The sequence below is a fragment of the Homalodisca vitripennis genome, chromosome 3 (assembly GCF_021130785.1).
Source record: "Homalodisca vitripennis isolate AUS2020 chromosome 3, UT_GWSS_2.1, whole genome shotgun sequence".
Lineage (NCBI taxonomy): Eukaryota > Metazoa > Arthropoda > Insecta > Hemiptera > Cicadellidae > Homalodisca > Homalodisca vitripennis.
Genome location: NC_060209.1, coordinates 40,783,927 through 40,805,661, shown reverse-complemented (window position 1 = coordinate 40,805,661; position 21,735 = coordinate 40,783,927).

The window sequence follows — 21,735 nt, the reverse complement described above, 5'->3', positions numbered from 1 at the left end:
TAATGATCTCCCTTGTAATGTTAAGGCCAACGCCATTCTGTATGCTGATGATTCTACTCTGTTTAGCTCTGACAAAAAAACCATTAACTTATGTAAGTTTATTGACGAGGCTTGCCTCGAGGCTAAGACATGGTTTCAGGCTAATGAACTTGCTCTGAAAGAATGTAAGACACAACAAAATATTATTTGCACTACAACCCGATCAGTGCACTTTTTTACCTAATGTCAAACTGTTGGGAATTGTCTTAGATAAGTAAACTAACATGGTCAGATCACATTAGCAAAGTTTGTTCTAGATTATCTAGAGTTGTATTTTTGTTAAGACAGCTAAAACACTTTGTACCTAAAGAATACTTAAAACACTCTTATTTTGCCTTTTTTTAACAGCATACTCTTATACGGCTTACTTTTTTGGGGAAACGGAGTTGGAATTGATAGAGTTCTTCTAATACAAAAGAAAGCAATTAGGATTTTAACAAACTCAGACAGAAGTGCTAGTTGTAGACCTTTATTTATACAAGAATCCATTCTTACAGTAATAAATCTTTATATATACACCTGTCTTGTTTATGGTAAGAAGAATTTCAAATGATCTTGTCCATAGGAGTGATGTGCACTCTCACAATACTAGAAATAGGCATTTACTAGACAAAGATTACTGTAGATTAAGCAAAACTCAAAAGAACTTTGGTTATTTATCCATTACCTTTTTTAATAATAAACTCGGCCGTATGGCAAAATTCTGTAGACTTAAAGAAATTCAAACAGGTTATTTTCATTTGGCTTGTAAAAAAACCCTTTCTATTCAATCAATGAGTACCTGACTTGTAAAAATGAAGATTGTAGTTTTTAACTTAAAAAAAGTCCACATTTTTATTTATCTACTAAATTTTTATCTCGTTTGATTCTATCTTGTTGATTTTGTCTTGTTAAATTTTATATTTTAGGATTTTATCTTGTTATCAATTTTATAGATTTTTTATATTTTTTGTTATTGACTTGTTGATTATTTGTTTTCTTGTTGACTCAACATTGTTGGTGTTTAGTTTATAACTTACTCTAGTATATAATATTATGCTGACTGATTAATTGTAAGATGACTGCGTCCATTGCTCACAAGGCCTAAACACATGAAATAAATTCAATTCAATTCAATTCAATTCAATTCAATTAGTAACAAGAGAAAAGCAGGACAGTTTATACAGCTTACATAGAGTACACGGGTTGACATTAAGGCTTTCAGAGCCTGACTAATATAGTGTGCCTCCTCCTGGGTCAGGGAATATCTACGTTGTCATTTGTCCAGTGCAGTACTATTAGTAACAACAGAAAAGCAGGACAGTTTTACAGCTTATATATAGAGTAAAAGGGTTGACATTAAACCTTCCAGAGCCTGACTAATATAGTGTGCCTCCTTCTGAGGCAGGGAATATCTACGTTGTCATTTGACCGGTCAAGTACCATTAGTAACAAGAGAAAAGCAGGACAGTTTATACAGCTTACATAGAGTACACGGGTTGACATTAAGCCTTTCAGAGCCTGACTAATATAGTGTGCCTCCTTCTGGATAAGGTATATCTACGTTGTCATTTGTCCGGTGAAGTACTATTAGTAACAAGAGAAAAGCAGAACAATTTGGACAGCTTACATATAGAGTACACGGGTTGACATTAAGCCTTTCAAAGCCTGACTAATATAGTGTGCCTCCTCCTGGGTCAGGGAATATCTACGTTGTCATTTGTCCGGTCAAGTACTATTAGTAACAAGAAAAAAGCAGGACAGTTTGGACAGCTTACATATAGAGTACGCGGGTTGACATTATGCCTTTCAGAGCGTGAGTAATATAGTGTGCCTCCTTCTGGGTAAGGTAATATCTACGTTGTCATTTGTCCGGTGAAGTACTATTAGTAACAAGAGAAAAGCAGAACAATTTGGACACCTTACATATAGAATACACGGGTTGACATTAAGCCTTTCAGAGCGTGAGTAATATAGTGTGCCTCCTTCTGGGTAAGGTAATATCTACGTTGTCATTTGTCCGGTGAAGTACTATTAGTAACAAGAGAAAAGCAGAACAATTTGGACATCTTACATATAGAATACACGGGTTGACATTATGCCTTTCAGAGCCTGACTAATATAGTGTGCCTCCTCCTGGGTCAGGGAATATCTACGTTGTCATTTGTCCAGTGCAGTACTATTAGTAACAACAGAAAAGCAGGACAGTTTTACAGCTTATATATAGAGTAAAAGGGTTGACATTAAACCTTCCAGAGCCTGACTAATATAGTGTGCCTCCTTCTGAGGCAGGGAATATCTACGTTGTCATTTGACCGGTCAAGTACCATTAGTAACAAGAGAAAAGCAGGACAGTTTATACAGCTTACATAGAGTACACGGGTTGACATTAAGCCTTTCAGAGCCTGACTAATATAGTGTGCCTCCTTCTGGATAAGGTATATCTACGTTGTCATTTGTCCGGTGAAGTACTATTAGTAACAAGAGAAAAGCAGAACAATTTGGACAGCTTACATATAGAGTACACGGGTTGACATTAAGCCTTTCAAAGCCTGACTAATATAGTGTGCCTCCTCCTGGGTCAGGGAATATCTACGTTGTCATTTGTCCGGTCAAGTACTATTAGTAACAAGAAAAAAGCAGGACAGTTTGGACAGCTTACATATAGAGTACGCGGGTTGACATTATGCCTTTCAGAGCGTGAGTAATATAGTGTGCCTCCTTCTGGGTAAGGTAATATCTACGTTGTCATTTGTCCGGTGAAGTACTATTAGTAACAAGAGAAAAGCAGAACAATTTGGACACCTTACATATAGAATACACGGGTTGACATTAAGCCTTTCAGAGCGTGAGTAATATAGTGTGCCTCCTTCTGGGTAAGGTAATATCTACGTTGTCATTTGTCCGGTCAAGTACTATTAGTAACAAGAGAAAAGCAGAACAATTTGGACATCTTACATATAGAATACACGGGTTGACATTATGCCTTTCAGAGTCTGAGTAATATACTGTGCCTCCTTCTGGGTAAGGTAATATCTACGTTGTCATTTGTCCGGTGAAGTACTATTAGTAACAAGAGAAAAGCAGAACAATTTGGACACCTTACATATAGAATACACGGGTTGACATTAAGCCTTTCAGAGCGTGAGTAATATAGTGTGCCTCCTTCTGGGTAAGGTAATATCTACGTTGTCATTTGTCCGGTGAAGTACTATTAGTAACAAGAGAAAAGCAGAACAATTTGGACATCTTACATATAGAATACACGGGTTGACATTATGCCTTTCAGAGTCTGACTAATATACTGTGCCTCCTTCTGGGTAAGGTAATATCTACGTTGTCATTTGTCCGGTCAAGTACTATTAGTAACAAGAGAAAAGCAGAACAATTTGGACACCTTACATATAGAATACACGGGTTGACATTAAGCCTTTCAGAGCGTGAGTAATATAGTGTGCCTCCTTCTGGGTAAGGTAATATCTACGTTGTCATTTGTCCGGTGAAGTACTATTAGTAACAAGAGAAAAGCAGAACAATTTGGACATCTTACATATAGAATACACGGGTTGACATTAAGCCTTTCAGAGCCTGAATAATATACTGTGCATCCTTCTGGGTGAGGTAATATCTACGTTGTCATTTGTCCGGTCAAGTACTATTAATAACAAGAGAAAAGCAGGACAGTTTGGACAGCTTACATAGAGTACACGGGTTGACATTAAGCCTTTCAGAGCCTGACTAATATAGTGTGCCTCCTTCTGGGTCAGGGAATATCTACGTTGTCATTTGTCCGGTCAAGTACTATTAATAACAAGAGAAAAGCAGGACAGTTTGGACAGCTTACATATAGAGTACGCGGGTTGACATTAAGCCTTTCAGAGCCTGACTAATATAGTGTGCCTCCTTCTGGGTCAGGGAATATCTACGTTGTCATTTGTCCGGTCAAGTACTATTAATAACAAGAGAAAAGCAGGACAGTTTGGACAGCTTACATATAGAATACACGGGTTGACATTAAGCCTTTCAGAGCGTGAGTAATATAGTGTGCCTCCTTCTGGGTAAGGTAATATCTACGTTGTCATTTGTCCGGTGAAGTACTATTAGTAACAAGAGAAAAGCAGAACAATTTGGACATCTTACATATAGAATACACGGGTTGACATTATGCCTTTCAGAGCGTGAGTAATATACTGTGCCTCCTTCTGGGTAAGGTAATATCTACGTTGTCATTTGTCCGGTCAAGTACTATTAGTAACAAGAGAAAAGCAGGACAGTTTGGACAGCTTACATAGAGTACACGGGTTGACATTAAGCCTTTCAGAGCGTGAGTAATATAGTGTGCCTCCTTCTGGGTAAGGTAATATCTACGTTGTCATTTGTCCGGTCAAGTACTATTAGTAACAAGAGAAAAGCAGGACAGTTTGGACAGCTTACATAGAGTACACGGGTTGACATTAAGCCTTTCAGAGCCTGAATAATATACTGTGCCTCCTTCTGGGTGAGGTAATATCTACGTTGTCATTTGTCCGGTCAAGTACTATTAATAACAAGAGAAAAGCAGGACAGTTTGGACAGCTTACATATAGAGTACGCGGGTTGACATTAAGCCTTTCAGAGCCTGACTAATATAGTGTGCCTCCTTCTGGGTCAGGGAATATCTACGTTGTCATTTGTCCGGTCAAGTAACATTAGTAACAAAAGATAGGCAGGACAGTTTGGACAGCTTACATATAGAGAACACAGGTTGACATCTCATGCTTTGATACGCTAAGTCGTCCTACACGAAACTTATATTTCTTGTTTTTTTTTTTAAACTTAGCATCATTGAGCAGTATCAACGGAAAATAAAGAATCAGATAAACAACCATAATAAAATATTCTAACTGAGGGCATTTTAACACTTTTTACCAACATTTATATCAAACGTTTAAATGCTTCATACAGCTTGTGATACTCATACTCAGTTTGTTTTAAGACTACGGTTCTGAAGCACTTGATTGACCCAGATATACTATTTAACCAGTTAACGTATTACTGATCATCATTTGGGTAAAACAGTGAAGTGCCAAGTTTACTTTCCAAACTTGACAATCACATTACGTACAGTAGTTTAGTTCTTGTCTACTTTGTAACTCGAGCTGTCAAACTGACCGCAATCCAAGATTGTTATTAGGAAAGTCATAATTGGAACAAAATTATTAATCCTTTGTCCGAAATTGTACTTCTCTACCAAAGCTGATATGTTTTTAGATTGATTTATTTGATTATTGTTCCAACACAAAATAGCACTTTAATAGAACTTTCAACTTACAATTTTTATAACAGAAACTTGTGTTTTGGCAGTTACAAGCAAGTTGAGTGAAAGAAATGTAATTTATAAAACATGTATTACTTAGCATATTCAACCCTTGCCATACACTCCCATTTTAAACCCACATAGACGAGCGTGGCTGACGAAAATTTGAAATAGTCTTATTTTGCTTGTTACACAATTATTACTGTCTTATTTGGAGTTTTAAAAAATCAGACACGCTCTCCCGTGGGCTCCATTTTAAAATTAATAAATGTTTTGGGATTGATGGGTAAGGGCACCCCATTTTAAAGTTAGTACGAAATTATAATTTTAGGAAACGAATATAAATTTGAAGAGATTTAACCGCTCCCAACGCGTGACATTCTTGGTTTGAATACCTTGCGAAATGTTTTAAGCGGCTTAAGCTTGATAATTATAATACACGTCAGTAGAAAGCAAGTAGCTACTTAAACACTAAAGGCAAGCGTATTCTAATTTAATTATGGCAAGCGATATCTTAATTACTGTGATAAAGTTAAAAATCACAATAAAAGTCATGCGAACACTTAACTGCTGAGAGTCACAGACACAACTCATGGCTGTTTCCACTCAACAAAAGCCAGGAAGTTCTCCGTTCGGGTTGAAAAGATCCATTGTGATGTTAATGAGTTGCATTCTTTAATAAAACTACAGTATTCAATGCGTCATTGTTCGTAAATTAATTGAACGTTTTGTATACTTTCCTCGGGTACTGTTAAAATTCACAATTCGTTATAATAGCTTCAATGGAATATAGTTGTTACAAAAGTTAATTTTGAGATTAAACAGCTAATTCAATTTTCGGATTTGTGTTACTAGTCATCACAGATTAGGTGAGATGGATGATGAAATTGGTAATACTTTATATAGATAGTTCTGGACTGATTACCATAAGTAAAACCCAGGTACTGATTACAGTATGTCCAATTCTAACGCTAATTTTATATCTAGATTTTACGTACTTATGCAACACTTTCCGTAGTAAGAAACATTATGTCAGTGCATAAGTTATGGTTATAAAATCTCATTCATCTTTTGGTATAGACATGTTTTGAAAAATAACATTGATTTATTAATTTCCAATATGTCAGATTGCACGTAAAGTTTAGAATAGTTTAAGAATATAAAATCTCTAAAACATGCACTTATTAAATACAAAACACAAGTTAGAGTCGGTGTCCACGGAGTTGACATACGACATGGTTGTTGTGAATCCTGACGTATGCGTGGCACAATTCTCTGGTATGAATTGTATATTTTAACTTAGATTCTAGTTATGTGTTAGGTTGGTTAGTTACCTGAGCAACAGATAAGAATGCAGATCTCGAAATGTAGTATTACTGATTTTTTGTATCACTGAACAATGGCAAATATCAGGAAAAAAATCCTGTTTCCTTCACAATCGTTCTTTCGTCGAAAACAAACTTCAAACAAAGAAGGCTTAATGGTCGACATTTTTCCACAGCAAAAGTATTGAACCATTTCGATTGAAATATTGTTACAATCGTTACATGATTACAGTAGAATCGTGTTACATGATTACAGACATTGTACGGTCTCATGTATAGCATTGTAAAAAATTGAATTTTAAGTACATGAACATTCACAGATATTTCCCTAGAGCACTAAGAAGGCTTCCAGTGTTATGCAATTCACATACCGACCTAATTATAAAATACAATCTAATTCAAAAATTAAAAAAATCGTTATCACCGCAAAAAGATAAGAACAAAAAATCCTCAGCCTTCTATAGCTGAATGGGAATAACCCTAACCACTTCCCCGTAAGCCCATGTATCCTGTAATTAGACAGGTCTAATTAGGAGAAGGCTTGTAGGTAGCAGAACTAACATGGCCTGATGTTATGTATCAATAGATGTGCTAGGATCCGAGATTGTTGTTGTATTAATAGGTCTATGTGAATGACATGGTTTCTGTGGTCGTTGTTGGCTTTCATAATTTGTATCGTAATGAAAAAATTTACTATAATTAGTTACTGCCTGCATATTCGGGGCGAAACAAGAATTAGTTTCAACCCTAGAAATCATAGTTTATGCTACTAAACTATTGGTTTAATAAGAATCAATCCATTAAGCTTAGTTCTGTGGGTTCATTCACTTGCCTTATTTTTATATCATTGTATCTTGACTAACTCGAGACAAATATCTCGTATTACTATACATAAGAAAAATTGTACACACTTCCAATCTAAAGTAATTTAGAATTGTCGAAAAGATACGCCCTAAATCTGGTAGCTCTTAGTCTATTTAAACTTCTTGAGTATATCGTGAAGTGGAAGCCTTCCATCTATAAAAAACCCAATTCTAAGAATGCTTGTTCTTAGAGAATGAACTACCAGCTTCTGGAGATTACAACCACTGGGAAGTTTCCACCACATGAAGGATTCAGCCTCTGAAAGATCCTGGCTCAAACACATTCTATCCTGTAGAGTTTCCGGGTCCTGACTGTGTTCTATATTAATGGAGTTGGTAGTTTCTATCGCCGTTTGCCTCACAGTTTTGTATTCTAATGATAAAACCTGCATATTCGGACCAGTTTATAAAAGTACACCTTTTGCAACGCCAAGTTAAAAAATAAATCATATCGTTTGATTCAGGTTAATAAATAGTTTTTTTACACTGTTCTAAAACTCGAAATTCAGACAGGTAGATGAGCCGGCATGTCCGTGCGTTTATTTCGGCACTTGGGCCCGAACATACCGAAGTCCACAAAGTTATAGAAGACGCTGATGTCTTCCTAATGTACATATTCCTAAGTGTATTGAGCTCTAGAGGTCGGTAGCTCTCAGTACAAATGAGCTCACAAATGCTGAGAGCATCTTAATGCCCGGTCCTTCTATAGGCAGAAACATTCTTGGGGTTACAAGCTACAATGACCGTTAACTCAATATACTCAAGGGTCTGGAATATCTCAGAGCTTCGAAACTTCTAGTGACAGAAAGGTCCCTAAATCCAAGGCATTTTGTACATTATGATCACTTGGAGGCTAGGAGCTTTCCGACACTGAATGATTTCAAACGAGGAAACGTTTTACATGCCAGATTTCGGATGCTTCTAGAAGCTAGAGTTTTACCAGCAGCAACCAGAACAAGTTACGTCGTGTTGGATAGAACGATAACATGTCAGAAAACATTTAGAAAAAGTTCGAGGCTGCAGATGCTTCCAAAGATCGTAAAATTCTTGTGGCGGGAAATTCCAGTCATGGCTCCCAGATAAGCTGAAATGGACAGGAGGCTCATAAGCTAAAATGTGCCTCGGCCAGGATCTTCCAGAGGCTGAATGATTCTTATGGTGGAAATATCTCAGTGTCGAAATCTCTCGAAGCTGGCAGCACACTCCCTAAGAACGTGCTTTGTAACAATTCGGGTTCTTATAAAGATGGGAATATTTCGAGATTTCCGGGATTCAGGTTGTTCAAGAATTTATTTACGCTGCACTCAAAAGGGTTTCAGGTGTAGGATGGTTAATTACCAGAAAATTTTAAAAGTAGTTTTAAGGCAAAAAGATGTTGATATTCAAGCTAGTTTTTAAAACAACGGTATTCTGTATAGAAGCCATATGAAAATGAGTAGATTTATGTTTATAAAAGTGAGTTTCATATAAAATTATAAACCGATTTTTTCCCTACTAAGTGAACAAAGTTTTAGGCAACAATACATTATATGAAATATGCAAAGCAGTTTGGAGTCTACAAAAAACGTATTGGTAATGTAATGGTACAGTTAAATATTTCTAAAATATAAAATTATAATACGGAGAAAATGTTCCAAATTACATTATATTTACAGAATTGACACTCAATATGTGTTTTTTATGTATACTCATGGCCCAAAGCGGTTTGAAGTATTGGCTTAGCTCTTTAATAGTATTAGTAGAGTTTGTTCTGATTAGAGTATATAAAGAAATCAAGAGTTATAACTATATCCTTGCCTTTTTATAGTATGTGGGATATTAGGGAGATGAATGGTCCACGTTAAGCGTGCTTCATAAAAAACAAACTAAAAACATATTTCGTAAAGATGTACAAAATGTGATTCCAAGTTTCCACAACAAGATTTATAGCAATTCAAGCACAATAAATAATGAAAAAATATAAAATGTAACAACATTCGGGACTCACGATACATATTTTGGACTATGTAAAATAGAATTTATACGTTTAAACTCTTATTAGTTAATTTATTCAGACCACATGTTCTTAAATTAGACCAGATAAATAAATTCAGACAAGGACTCTATGACATAAAATCCCCCAATTAACTGAGCGGAATGTCTCGTTGCACAACACAATAATCTTTTCTTTGTGTACAGAGGTTGAAATGTTTAAATATGACTTCTGAATCAATATCCGGGGAGGGGGTTTGGTTACAAGGACAGGGTTAGCAGTCATTGATTCAGGGGATGTAGCTTACATTGATTATAATATACTAGTTATAACCCATACAATCACCGGACAAGATGTATGGCAATATTATACTAGTAATTCTTGTGAAACACACTTTAAGTGAATTTTTGTGCGAAGTAGTGTTAGATTATACAAAAAATGCTGGTGAATCATACTTTACGTGACGTTTCAAGTGAAGTAATGCGTTAGCTTATACAATAAATGCTGGTGAATCATACTGAACGTGACATTTCAAGTGAAGTAATGTTAGATTATACTTGCAATGCTGTTGAATCACACTTTACGTGACGTTTCAAGTGAAGTAATGTTAGATTATACTTGCAATGCTGTTGAATCACACTTTACGTGACGTTTCAAGTGAAGTAATGCGTTAGCTTATACAATAAATGCTGGTGAATCATACTGAACGTGACTTTTTAAGTGAAGTAATGTTAGATTATATTTGCAATGCTGACGCATCACACTTTACGTGACGTTTCAAGAGAAGTAATGTGTTAGCTTATACTATAAATTAATGCTGGTGAATCATATTGAACGAGACTTTTCAAGTGAAGTAATATTACTTTATGCTGTCGAATTACACTTTACGTGACGTTTCAAGCGAAATAATGTGTTAGCTTATACTATAAATGCTGGTGAATCAGATTTAATGTGACTTTTTGAGCGAACAATGGTTGCTTAATGCTGGTAAATTGTCTTTAACGTGACATTTCAAACATACAGTTTTAGAATATACTCGAGTATTCGTAAATTACACTTTTTCTGAGCACGGAATTTCAAGAAATCTAAAGCAAATTTTAAGCTTTGACGAAAATAAGTTGTTTGTGAAATTTAGTTAACGATTTGCTATTTTAATTAAAGTTAATTCAGATTCGAGTAAGAAGAATGTTCCTGCTATGCAACAGGATGAGACAGGCGACAGTTCCGTCTGCAGCGGTAACTCAGCTCCGCTTAGCCTAGTCACTGCTTTACTGAGTTTATAATTTATCGAGCACGGCTCTATCAGTTCATTTGCAAATCTATTCTAGTTGCAACTAATCATAAACTCATAAATGTCTTATTATACTACATTTTACAGAACTTTTCACTATGCATATTCCGTTCGGTGACATTGAAATATTTTACGTTTATATAAATAACATAGGGCAACAACAAGATTATGGGTATATTTATTACATTCTCATGACATATATAAAATACTCAATCATGATAGTATAATAATTTACATGAAATGTATGACATGTATGAAAAGTAACATACTTGGTATAATATCTACATTTGACAATTCCGTAAATTTTTTTAAACTAGTAAGTTTTTGTCACACACTATGTAAAGAAAATTTGTCTAACTATGTCTTTAAATATACAAAAGATTAAACGCTAGCTTAGGATATCCCCATTATATTTATAACAAAAAATAAAACGTTTCAATACCTTGATATCGTACTATTACCATTAGTCTTACAGTATTGTAGTGGAACATTTAAACAAGGACTGGGTTACGCTACATTACGCTTTAATGTTAGATGAATACGGGTGGTTCTGCGATAGGAGGCTATTATATGCTATACTACATTCTAAGTTCTAAATGTTGCGTTGAATGGCACTCGTCTAATACTGTAATGGAATTTGAGTGCTGAGCGAGAGCATGTGAAGCAAAGTCTGGCACTAGGATTTGTAACAAAGCTCTAGTCTCGTAGCACTACTCGGATATTGACACTGACAATAGACATTGACAACGCTCTGGGAGTTGTGGAGATGTAGGGATCGATACAGTCCCTGAGGTAGATTTAAAAGCAGATGCATTCCTTGCTTGGGGATGAGAATAAATTCATCTGAAATATATATGTATAATAAAATGTCATTTATGTAAGAACTGCTTAGTACAGAAGGCCTAATTTAATGTATATTATTTAAATATCATAAAACACTACATAAAGTTTTAATATAATGCGGTATACAACTAACAATTCTTTCATACAATATATAAAACTGTGTCTGTTAATGCAACGCTACATCGTACGCGTGTTTTTTTACCAGTTTGACAAAATCATCGGGGGTTACTTAACACAGTGTTGTAAAAAGATAGATTTACCTTTATTGTAAAAGTTAACAAGTGTAAGACAAATTTTCGTAGTTCTGTTATCACTTCAATCATTCATCGCCAATAACGAACTATAAACAAATATCGAGGATTTAAAATTGCCTCTAGTACAATTGCAATCAAACGTATATGACAACCAGAATTGCAAAGGGATCTAAGTGCCATCTTTTAGCGCAATGGGTTTTTCACTGCAAACCGATCTATGTCCACATGCCAATGCCCTGCAATGTGATCTGTGTTCATAAAAAACTCCTAGTAGTTGTTATAGGATGCAACAGAATGCGCTGGTAGTATGTCGGGGCGGGCTTGCAATGCAAAGGGATCTAAGTGCCGTCACGTTGTCGTCCGCCCCACCACTATTCCCGCCACTCCTGTTGATACAGGCGTGCTCTACCCGTCATTGCCTTTGCCTGTGTTTTTCATATTGCTTATTTTAAGTTATAAAGTTTTCTTACAATCATGGCTGACGACACCAACAATTTGAATAACAGTGCTTTTGGTGAAGATGTCAGTGAAAAGAAGCTGGCGTTTAGAGAAAAACAGAAGAAAGCAAGACTAAGTGGGAAGTCTTATATGACACTAAACAAACACACTAGGAAGGAGATAGCAGCGAAACCATTGCCTGCTGTAGAGGTAAGTGTGATAACTTTACCGGTAGTAATGGAATTAGAAAAAGTATTCCCTTTGCCTAAATTGACACATTGCAATATGTATTATTTACGCCAACTCACCTGCTACAATTTCAATGTCCATAGCACCAACGCTAATGATGCTATAATTTGTATGTTGCACGAGGGGCAGTCAGGTAGAGGAGGGAATCAGGTAGCGTCTTGCATTACTCAGGCTATAAACTCTGGTTTACTCCCAAATCACAAGAAACATTTGGTTGTTTGGAGCGACAACTGTGCCGGCCAACTAAAAAATCGAATGCTTATTTTTCTATACCTATACATGGTAGTTAAGGGTATTTTTGAGTCTGTTCAACACAAATTTCTGCTCTCCGGCCACAGTTTTTCTGTTGCCGATAGAGACTTCGCTATTATCGAAAAAAAGTGTCGGTCAGCTAGAATGCAAGTGATGGAAGATCTACAGAAAGTTATCGAGGAAGCTAAACCCTCAAAGCCTTTCAAAGTTTTGAAAATTGCTGACCACTTTTTTGACTTTGACAAAGCAGCTTCTAGTTGCATTGATACAAAAAAAAAACTAGGCATCAGTCAGATTTCCGTGATCAAAGTGGATAAAATTGAACCTGTTTTTGTATACAAAAATTTAACGATCTATGTCCATGGGAAAGAAAGGCAAGACAATAACAGATATTGAAAATGTATTGCACAATGATTCCATACTTGGATGAAAACAACAGAAACTTCTATCGTGAGCTGTGTTAGTAAAATGAACTCTTTTTAAGGCACTTACATCCTTTTGCACTGTTAGGTAGTTTGGACTTAGGACCTTCTGCCGAAAGGAATTTATAAACTTTTTATTCAAGTAAATAGCTTTATAAAACTTGATAATAATTTTAAACATAATGTAAACAATGTATCTCAATAATTACAAAATATAAATACAATTTTTTTTGAAAATGTAAAGTTTTTTTCATTTCCTGAAAAGTTTTGTTTTTGGCACTTAGATCCCTTTGCAATTCTGGTCGTCATATACTAAGTAAAAAGTGCCTTATATATTAACTATCAAGAATATTACTAGAAACATATCTAACTTCATACAACAGTGTTATAACAGGTATGTTATAAGTTGTACAGATGTACAGTATTCATTTTTAATGAAGTAATAACAGTATTATCTTTGACTTATTTAAGTTGTACTCCCTTAAAAAATCACTCAAGGAAACTTACGCAGAGAATATACGCTGTTTAATTAATGGACTCCGAAAGAGCCATTAATCAACTATAGCGTCGCTGTACTCGTCTCCGCCTCAAAACTCGACTACGACACACAATAGCGCACTAAACAATAACGTGTTGAAAACTTGGCAATACTTTCAAAGGTGAGAGCTGTGGCTCATTAACAGACAATGGCTCTTTCTCCAGCCGCAAAGACAACTTCCTTACTTGGAACACAGCCTTAAGTCATCGGCCCTTTGTGAGCGACTCTTTTACCACGTATTTCAGAAAAATGTCTTGAAAGCTGGAACCTTTACATTATTTTTGAGGTTTAAACGCTATCTAAGGAATCTTTTAAATTTTTGTTAATACCCTTATTACATTTAATATGAATAAATTTAATTGATACACAGATCCATATCTATCGCATGAGAGAACATTTAAATACACAATTTTAAGAGCAAATTAGAACTAAAATCCCAAAGTTGTTGGCAAGCCACGGCCACAAAATTTAATATAAAATCAATGAATGTTCTGTGATCTATCATGAGAAACTTGCGTGGTATCGACGTACAGGCCGTAATCGATACCAGCCTGTGGGTAGGTTTTCACAATCTGTACTGTCTTGCCTTCGGATAAAAATGAAAAAAGCGTGACTTTAAATTTTATTGTGTAAAATTGAAAAGTTGGCCCTCACCATGACAACATATGACTAAAGTATTATACCTTACAAAAGGTCTGGTAGTTTTAAAATGTTATGTACTCGTAGGGTTGCAACAGTGTATATAGTGTCAAAACTATATGTTTTGGAGAAATAGTTATAGTTACTCCGCTAGATATCTGTACGTGTATCATAATAATTGTGTAAAAAGATATGTATCGCATTACTTGCAATATACTTGAAATATTTTACTTTGAAACAACTATAGTGCTTTTTGTTTGCACAAAACATAAAAAATGCCTCAATTAACAGTATTTTTGACATTTTGATACTGCGTGGCACAGTCCAATGAGTTGGATTTTCACTGCTTGGCACAATCCAATGAGTTGGATTTTTGACATGGTAACACTGCGTGGCACAGTCCAATGAGTTGGATTTTTGACATGGTGACACTGCGTTGCACAATCCAATGAGTTGGATTTTTGACATGGTGACACTGCGTGGCACAATCCAATGAGTTGGATTTTTGACATGGTGACACTGCGTGGCACAGTCCAATGAGTTGGATTTTTCATCTCTGTTTCAACGCTAGTCACGATTAAAATCCAAAACTACAAAACTGCTTGTTTAAGGTGTCATAATGTCTGCCTTAATAAGGCAGTTAATCAAGAGCAATACAATACGAAGATTTTGCAAAAACGATACAGAAACTTTTAAGTTCCGCACTTTCCTCTAATTTGAAGCAAATGCTATTCATATTTGCAAAATTAAATTTTTTCTAATAGCAGCAACGAGCATGGCAGCAAGCAGAACACTGTAGTGAAATGTGTTGTTCTACGTCTCTAGGGATAATAATAAAACACATTTAAAAAGGAAACTCCAGGTTTCGTATTACAAATTATTGTTTAAAGAACTGAAGTATTATCTCTAACTGCCAGTAGCTAATATCTAAGAGTAAGTAAGAGAAAGGCATAATTTACTCAAGAATTTTCTTTCTTTATTAAATCCTGCCACAGTACTTCGCTAATGAGTTGTCCACAATTAGGTCCTCCAAGCCTGAAATATTTTAAAAAGAAATTAAAATTACTACTAGCAATTTTTTTAATTGGAAAGAACTAACTTTTATAGTTGGCTAAGTGTTAGCAATTATACAAAAAATGGTAAAATTAAAAGTTGTATTAAGATTTATTGGCAGTCAGATCCATTAAGAAAATCTTAAAAAACATGATTGATACAATAGGAGAATAATTGCGAACAAGATATTAATAATTTTGTTACAATAATAATCTTTCCTACTTTTTTTTACAATTTTAGATTTTCTCCAGTTTTTCAGCTCTATCACAAGATGACAAGACAAAACTTACTGTACGTAATTTGATTTTCAGAATTTGGCTGACTGTTTTGAAGCTTATCACCCAGTAGGCTAAAGCAATTTCTCTTTTGTCTGCCGGGGATGTAAAATTTCTTTCACGTTTGATTGTATGTCCATCTGCCAATAATGAAATGAGATATAACACCTCGTTTTAAGCTTGTTTTACCCTTATACTTAACTGAAGAAGTATTGGATAGTATTCTATTTCGATGATGAGGTATTAAAATATAAATTTCTCTCTTAGATTTCTACTTGCAGGTTGCTACTTACAGGAGCACCAGACAGGAAGTATCTAATTCCGTTATGAAGTACATCTTCAACAAGTTACAGAACAGAAGCACAAACTCATCGTCCTGAGTTTGTTAATTACAGCTAGTTTCAGCCAATTAAAACTTACCCTGTTCATTATCAATTTAAAAAGGTAATAAAAAAGGTAATATGGAGTCATGACATTGTAGATACCATGATGTTACCTTAATTTCATGTCTGATTTACAGAACAGATTAATCTATTGTAATGAAACAACAACTTCATTATAGTTTTTAACACCTAATTAAAATTAAAAATCAAAATCAAAGGATGAAGATTTACAAAGACGCTCTAGGGAATATTTTTAAAGGATACTCTCTCTGACAGTTTAAAAAATTCCGATGCAAGAAATATGGAAAGAAGCTGATAAGTAAATTTGTTCACGTACATGCAATTTTAATAGTAAAAGTTAACAAAAAAATTACATACCAATGTGTTCATAGATCAATTTTCTGGCGTTAAAGGGTATATGACAATCTCACATAGTCCGTTATTGTTATTATTTTCTGACGTCAGTCTTTCTCTTACCACCTGTCCTGTTGTAGGTTAGACGTTGATGCAGCTGAAATTTACTGCTTCAACACAATTAGTTCTAATTTGTAAAACGATATATACGTTCATGATCTAAAAACTTTAAAAATAATACGTGAGTCAAAAATATTTTAAATTTGAGCAGGTAGAATAATATTTGTATAGAAGTACTTTGATTTACAGTGTGCATGTAATTTCGAACGGGTAACACTTTAAGCCCTAATATTTCTGCTATTGATGTGTTTCTAACATTATTATATTACTATGCTCAATACAACAGAACTTTTATTATTTAAACAATACCTGGAAATGTAACTGAATGAAAAAATGTAAATATATGATACGTGATATCTCGAGAAAGATCCCATCTGAAGAATTCAAACTTTGCATAGTGTTATTTCTACATACACTAAAATGAATTCTATCTTAATTGCATGTACAGTCGTGAAATTTGTTAGAGCGTCCTTTGATATATATCACTCAGTAAGGTGACACAATTTCTCTTTTATCTACCGAGGGTAATAACATTTCTTTTGTGTATTATTGTTTGTCTGGACATCAGTTTGCAGGACAACCCAAAAATTAAATGAGCCATAAATTTGAATTTTTTCAGGCAACCTGCTCGAAGACACTTACGCGACACGTGGTGTGGCGTACTCATATTTTGTATTAAATAAGTAGTGTACATATCTTACAATTCTTCAGCGGGGAACTTATGTTCATGTTAAACGGTATGCACATGATATTATTGTAGTTATACCAATAGCCAAGTTGATGACTATCGAATTAACAAGAAACCCATCTAAGACACATTTTCTCATAAAATTATACAACATATCTCTTAAAATAGTTTTTTCCTTTGACGTAATTATGAATAGTACGATCAAGAGTTAGTATATCTTGGACGTGTGTTTTGGTTTTCTGATAGAATCCGTTGATCTCCAAAACTGTTTGTTCAAAAGTTACAGGAACTTGGATTTTATTTTTGAATTGCTCAATTTACAAACAGTATTTGAAAGTTTATATAGACTCTTCACAAAGTTGGGTTTAAATTCTACTGCAGAACTTGTACATATCACACTGATATGAAAGCAAATAAATAATATCGTTAAAAAGAGAGAAAATTGTACACATAATTTTAAAAGATATTTTAAAACTGACTACCTCTTTTTCTTTGTTTGAAGGTTATTTTTGACGATGGAAGGATTATGAAGAAAACAGGATTTTTTCGGACATTTGCCATCGTTCAGTGAATAGTTTATAGAATTTGTAATAAACCAATGCGGAGTCACAATATGGTTTTAAGAAGTTCATCTCGCATGAACCAATAATAACGAAAGGGCCCATTCCTGTCCCCCTTCCCTTGTATTTCCGCCATCTTGTTTTTAGCCAGCCGTCACGATTACCATTGGCTAGTCCCTATGGTCAGTCGTAGGTGGTTAGTAGACGAGTGAAGACGTATTGTGACCTGTATTCCGTAGTTTAGTTTTAATGATTAGTGTTTTGTATTAAGTGCATGTCTATAGAGTTAGTGAAGTTGACAAACAACATGTAGGTTGTGATTCCTGACTTAGGCGTGCCACAACGCTTTAGTAAGATTTGTTTATTTTAACCTAGTTTGTAATTATGTATTAGGTTAGTTCTTTACCTGAAGAAGAGATCAGATTGCAGATCTCGAAACGTAGTGTTTACTGTTTTCTTGTTTCACTGAACGATGGCAAATGTCCGAAAAAATCCTGTTTACCTCTTTTTCTCTTCATCAGTGCAAAAGGAGCATAAACTAAGTCGTCGTACATTCAACTTATTTTTCTTGTTTTTCTTCCTATTCAGTTATGCATATTTGTTGCAGTATTTGCGAAAAATGGTATCGTCTATGACTTAAGAGCTATACTCCTGCTTGTACCTACGTCAAAGTACCACGTCCAATATCAGATCTGATATCAGAAATAACAAATTCCTTGAACTGGGGACATATAAAACCTTTTACCAATATTTATACCAAACGTTAAAATGCTACGTAAAGGCTTAGGATAATTATTCTCAGAAACTCCGCTTTTTTAAGATTTCGGTTTTCAAGACCTTGTTTGATCCGCAGTGCTAGTTTAGACCCTTGATATTGTATAGATAATACTGCTCAATAGCCAATTGCCATCTACTTAGAAAATAACAAAGCAATATAATCTTTACATCATACTTAACATCATACTGAGCATCAGGAGATGTGTCAGTCAAGTATAACATTGAAGTGCCAAGTTTACCGTCGACATTTGACAATAAAATTACGTAAAAGTATTTTAGGTCTTGTAAACTTTGTAACTCAAACTGTCTAACTGGCAACAATCCAAAATTGTTATAAAAAAGTAGGAGAGTATTGAATCAAAATAATCAACCTCTTTTCGACAAATATTCCGCTATTTTATCTTTGGTATTTTTGAGATTTATGTATTGGATCTGGTTGCCAATAAATCTTAATAAAACTTTTAATTTTGACTTTTTAGTAAAGTTCTATTGAGAAAATGAAGTATTGTTGTAAATTTTATATTGATATCCATAGTCTGGGAGCCGAACACCAATCTACATTGTTTAGCACTCAAAATAGTTTATGTGAAATAGATAGAGAGAGGAATCGAGTCAATGTATGAGAATCAGTCGTGCTTGATGTTTTAAAATTTTAAATAATCTTTTTTGTTTGTTACACGATTATTTTGGCTAATTTTAGGTTAAAATTAACCGGAAGGGCATCCCTATGGACTCGATTTTAAAATTCGACAGCTATAACGAATGTCTTTGAATAAACATTTTGTGACATCTCATTTTAAACTTCGCACGAGGCTATAATATTAGGAAAACAATTATAAATTTGAAGATATTTAAATTTCCAAACTACTGATATCCATGGAAATAAATTGTAAAAAATTTAAATTTTTGTAAAAAAATAGTGAAATAAATTTATGTTTTACTCAACTCAATCTTCGTATGTTAAAAATTTAGCAATCGATATAAGAATAAATCTGATGAAGGCTCCCCCTTAGAATTTATTTTAATATTTATAAACAATAACTAATATCTTGCGATTGAAGTCTTGTAACACCCTTTTTTGAGTTAGTGTGAAACTATATTATTAGACAAACAAATATACATTTGAAGAGATTAACCGTTCCCAAGTAAAAAATCCTTGGTTCAAATTAATTGTTAAAAAGGTTTTAAATTATGTTTTTTAATAAAAAGCATTTAAAAGTTTTGTACACGTCAGTAGGAGGTAACTGATTACTCAAATGCCTAAGACAAGCATCTTCCTATTTAAATGTGACAAGCGATATAAGAATTACCCTGATAAAGTTTAAGATTACAATATCATTCATGGAAACACTTAGCTGTTGAGAGACACAGACTAAATTCATGGCTGTTCCACTCAACAAAAGCCAGGAAGTTCTCCGTTCGCGTTGAAAAGATCCATTGTGATGTTAATGAGTTGCATTCTTTAATAAAACTACAGTATTGAATGCGTCATTGTTCGTAAATTAATTGAATATATTGTATACTTCCCTCGGGTACTTTTAAAATTCACAATACATCAGATTAGCTTCAATGAAATTATCATTATTGGCAAGTTGTATGTGAAGATTCAACTGGTAGTTTATTTCAATGATTTGTGTTACCAGTTGTCATAAATAAGGTGAGATGGATGATGAAATTGTTAATACTTTAGATAGATAGTTCTGGACTGATTACCATTCAAGTTACAAAACATAAGTTCTGAATACAGTAAGCCCAACTCTAAAGCAAGTTCAATATATCATGTAGTAAGAGCAATTATGTAAATACAAGAGTTATAGTACAAAATCTCATTCACCTTTGGGCGTAGGCAAGTGATGTAAAGTAAAACTTTTGAACTGCGCTTGAAATCTTCACTGACTGTAAATAAATTTCTATTGAGTTTATTGAGAACAATATTGTTTCAGTCATTTCCAGTATATTAGATTGAAATATAAATTTTATAATAAGTTAAGAATACTAAAACTCTAAGAAATGCACTTAATAACAACAAAACACAAGTTAGAGTAAGTGCCCATTTATTTTTCTTTTGTTCTCTTAGGACAAGAAGCTTATAAATTCCACTTAGTCCTGTAAGAACCTTAGCGCTGCTTCTTGAGTGATAGGATATTCAGGATGGGTAAGGTTAGAGGGTAGGGGCCGCCTCCTATCGAGATCCATGAGGAAGAATTAGGGCACTAATCTCAAAGCCATGTCCCCCCGGAAGAAAGGGAAGGCCAACTCTGAACCAGCCTCTCCAGTCAAAGCAGTCATGTGGTGGCACACCCTTGTTGAGGCTAGCAAGAACCTCTGAGGTTAGGGAACAAACCTCAACTCCAACAGTCATCTCCCACAGTAGACTAGACCTATCGAATCGGCCATGAACCCCAGAAATCTCGACATTTGCGGTTAATGATGTATCGCTGCTGGATATCTATAAGGTTGCGCAGATTTAAATGACACATAGGTTTTTGCTGTGCCTAGTGGTAGGTTCAACTGGAAGGTATAACCAGCCAGAAGTGATGGTATGTTGATACAAAACATGGTTATAGTGGTCCCTGACTTATACTTATCACAACACTCTGGTTTGTTATGTTTACTGTAAAATTGATTGTAGTCATATGTTTGTGTATGTATTTACCTGAGAAAGTGGTTAGTCTCAGATCTTGAATTGTAATGTTACTGATTGTATTGTCCGATGGCAAATGTCCGAAAAATCATGTTTCCTTCACAATCCTTCCTTTCGTCAAAAACAAGCTTTAAACATAAAAGTCTTAAAAATGTTGCAAATTCGATAGGTATTTTTTAATTGTAAAATTATTCAGCCATGTGTATTAAGACATTGTAGTTGTTCGGGTCAAACTTTTAGAAAAATAAAACGGTAGACGTGTCAGCATGTCCGCACGTTGACCGGTCCTAGACTTCAACACTTGGGCATGATCATATCGCATCCGGAAATTTATAGACGCTGGTATCTTCCTATTGTACATCTTCTTAAGTGTATTGAGAGATTCGTAGCTTCTAGAGGTCGGTAGCTCTCAATGTCTACGAGACCACAGAGGCTGAAAACTCTTAATGCCAGATTATTCTATAGATCTGGCATGAACTCT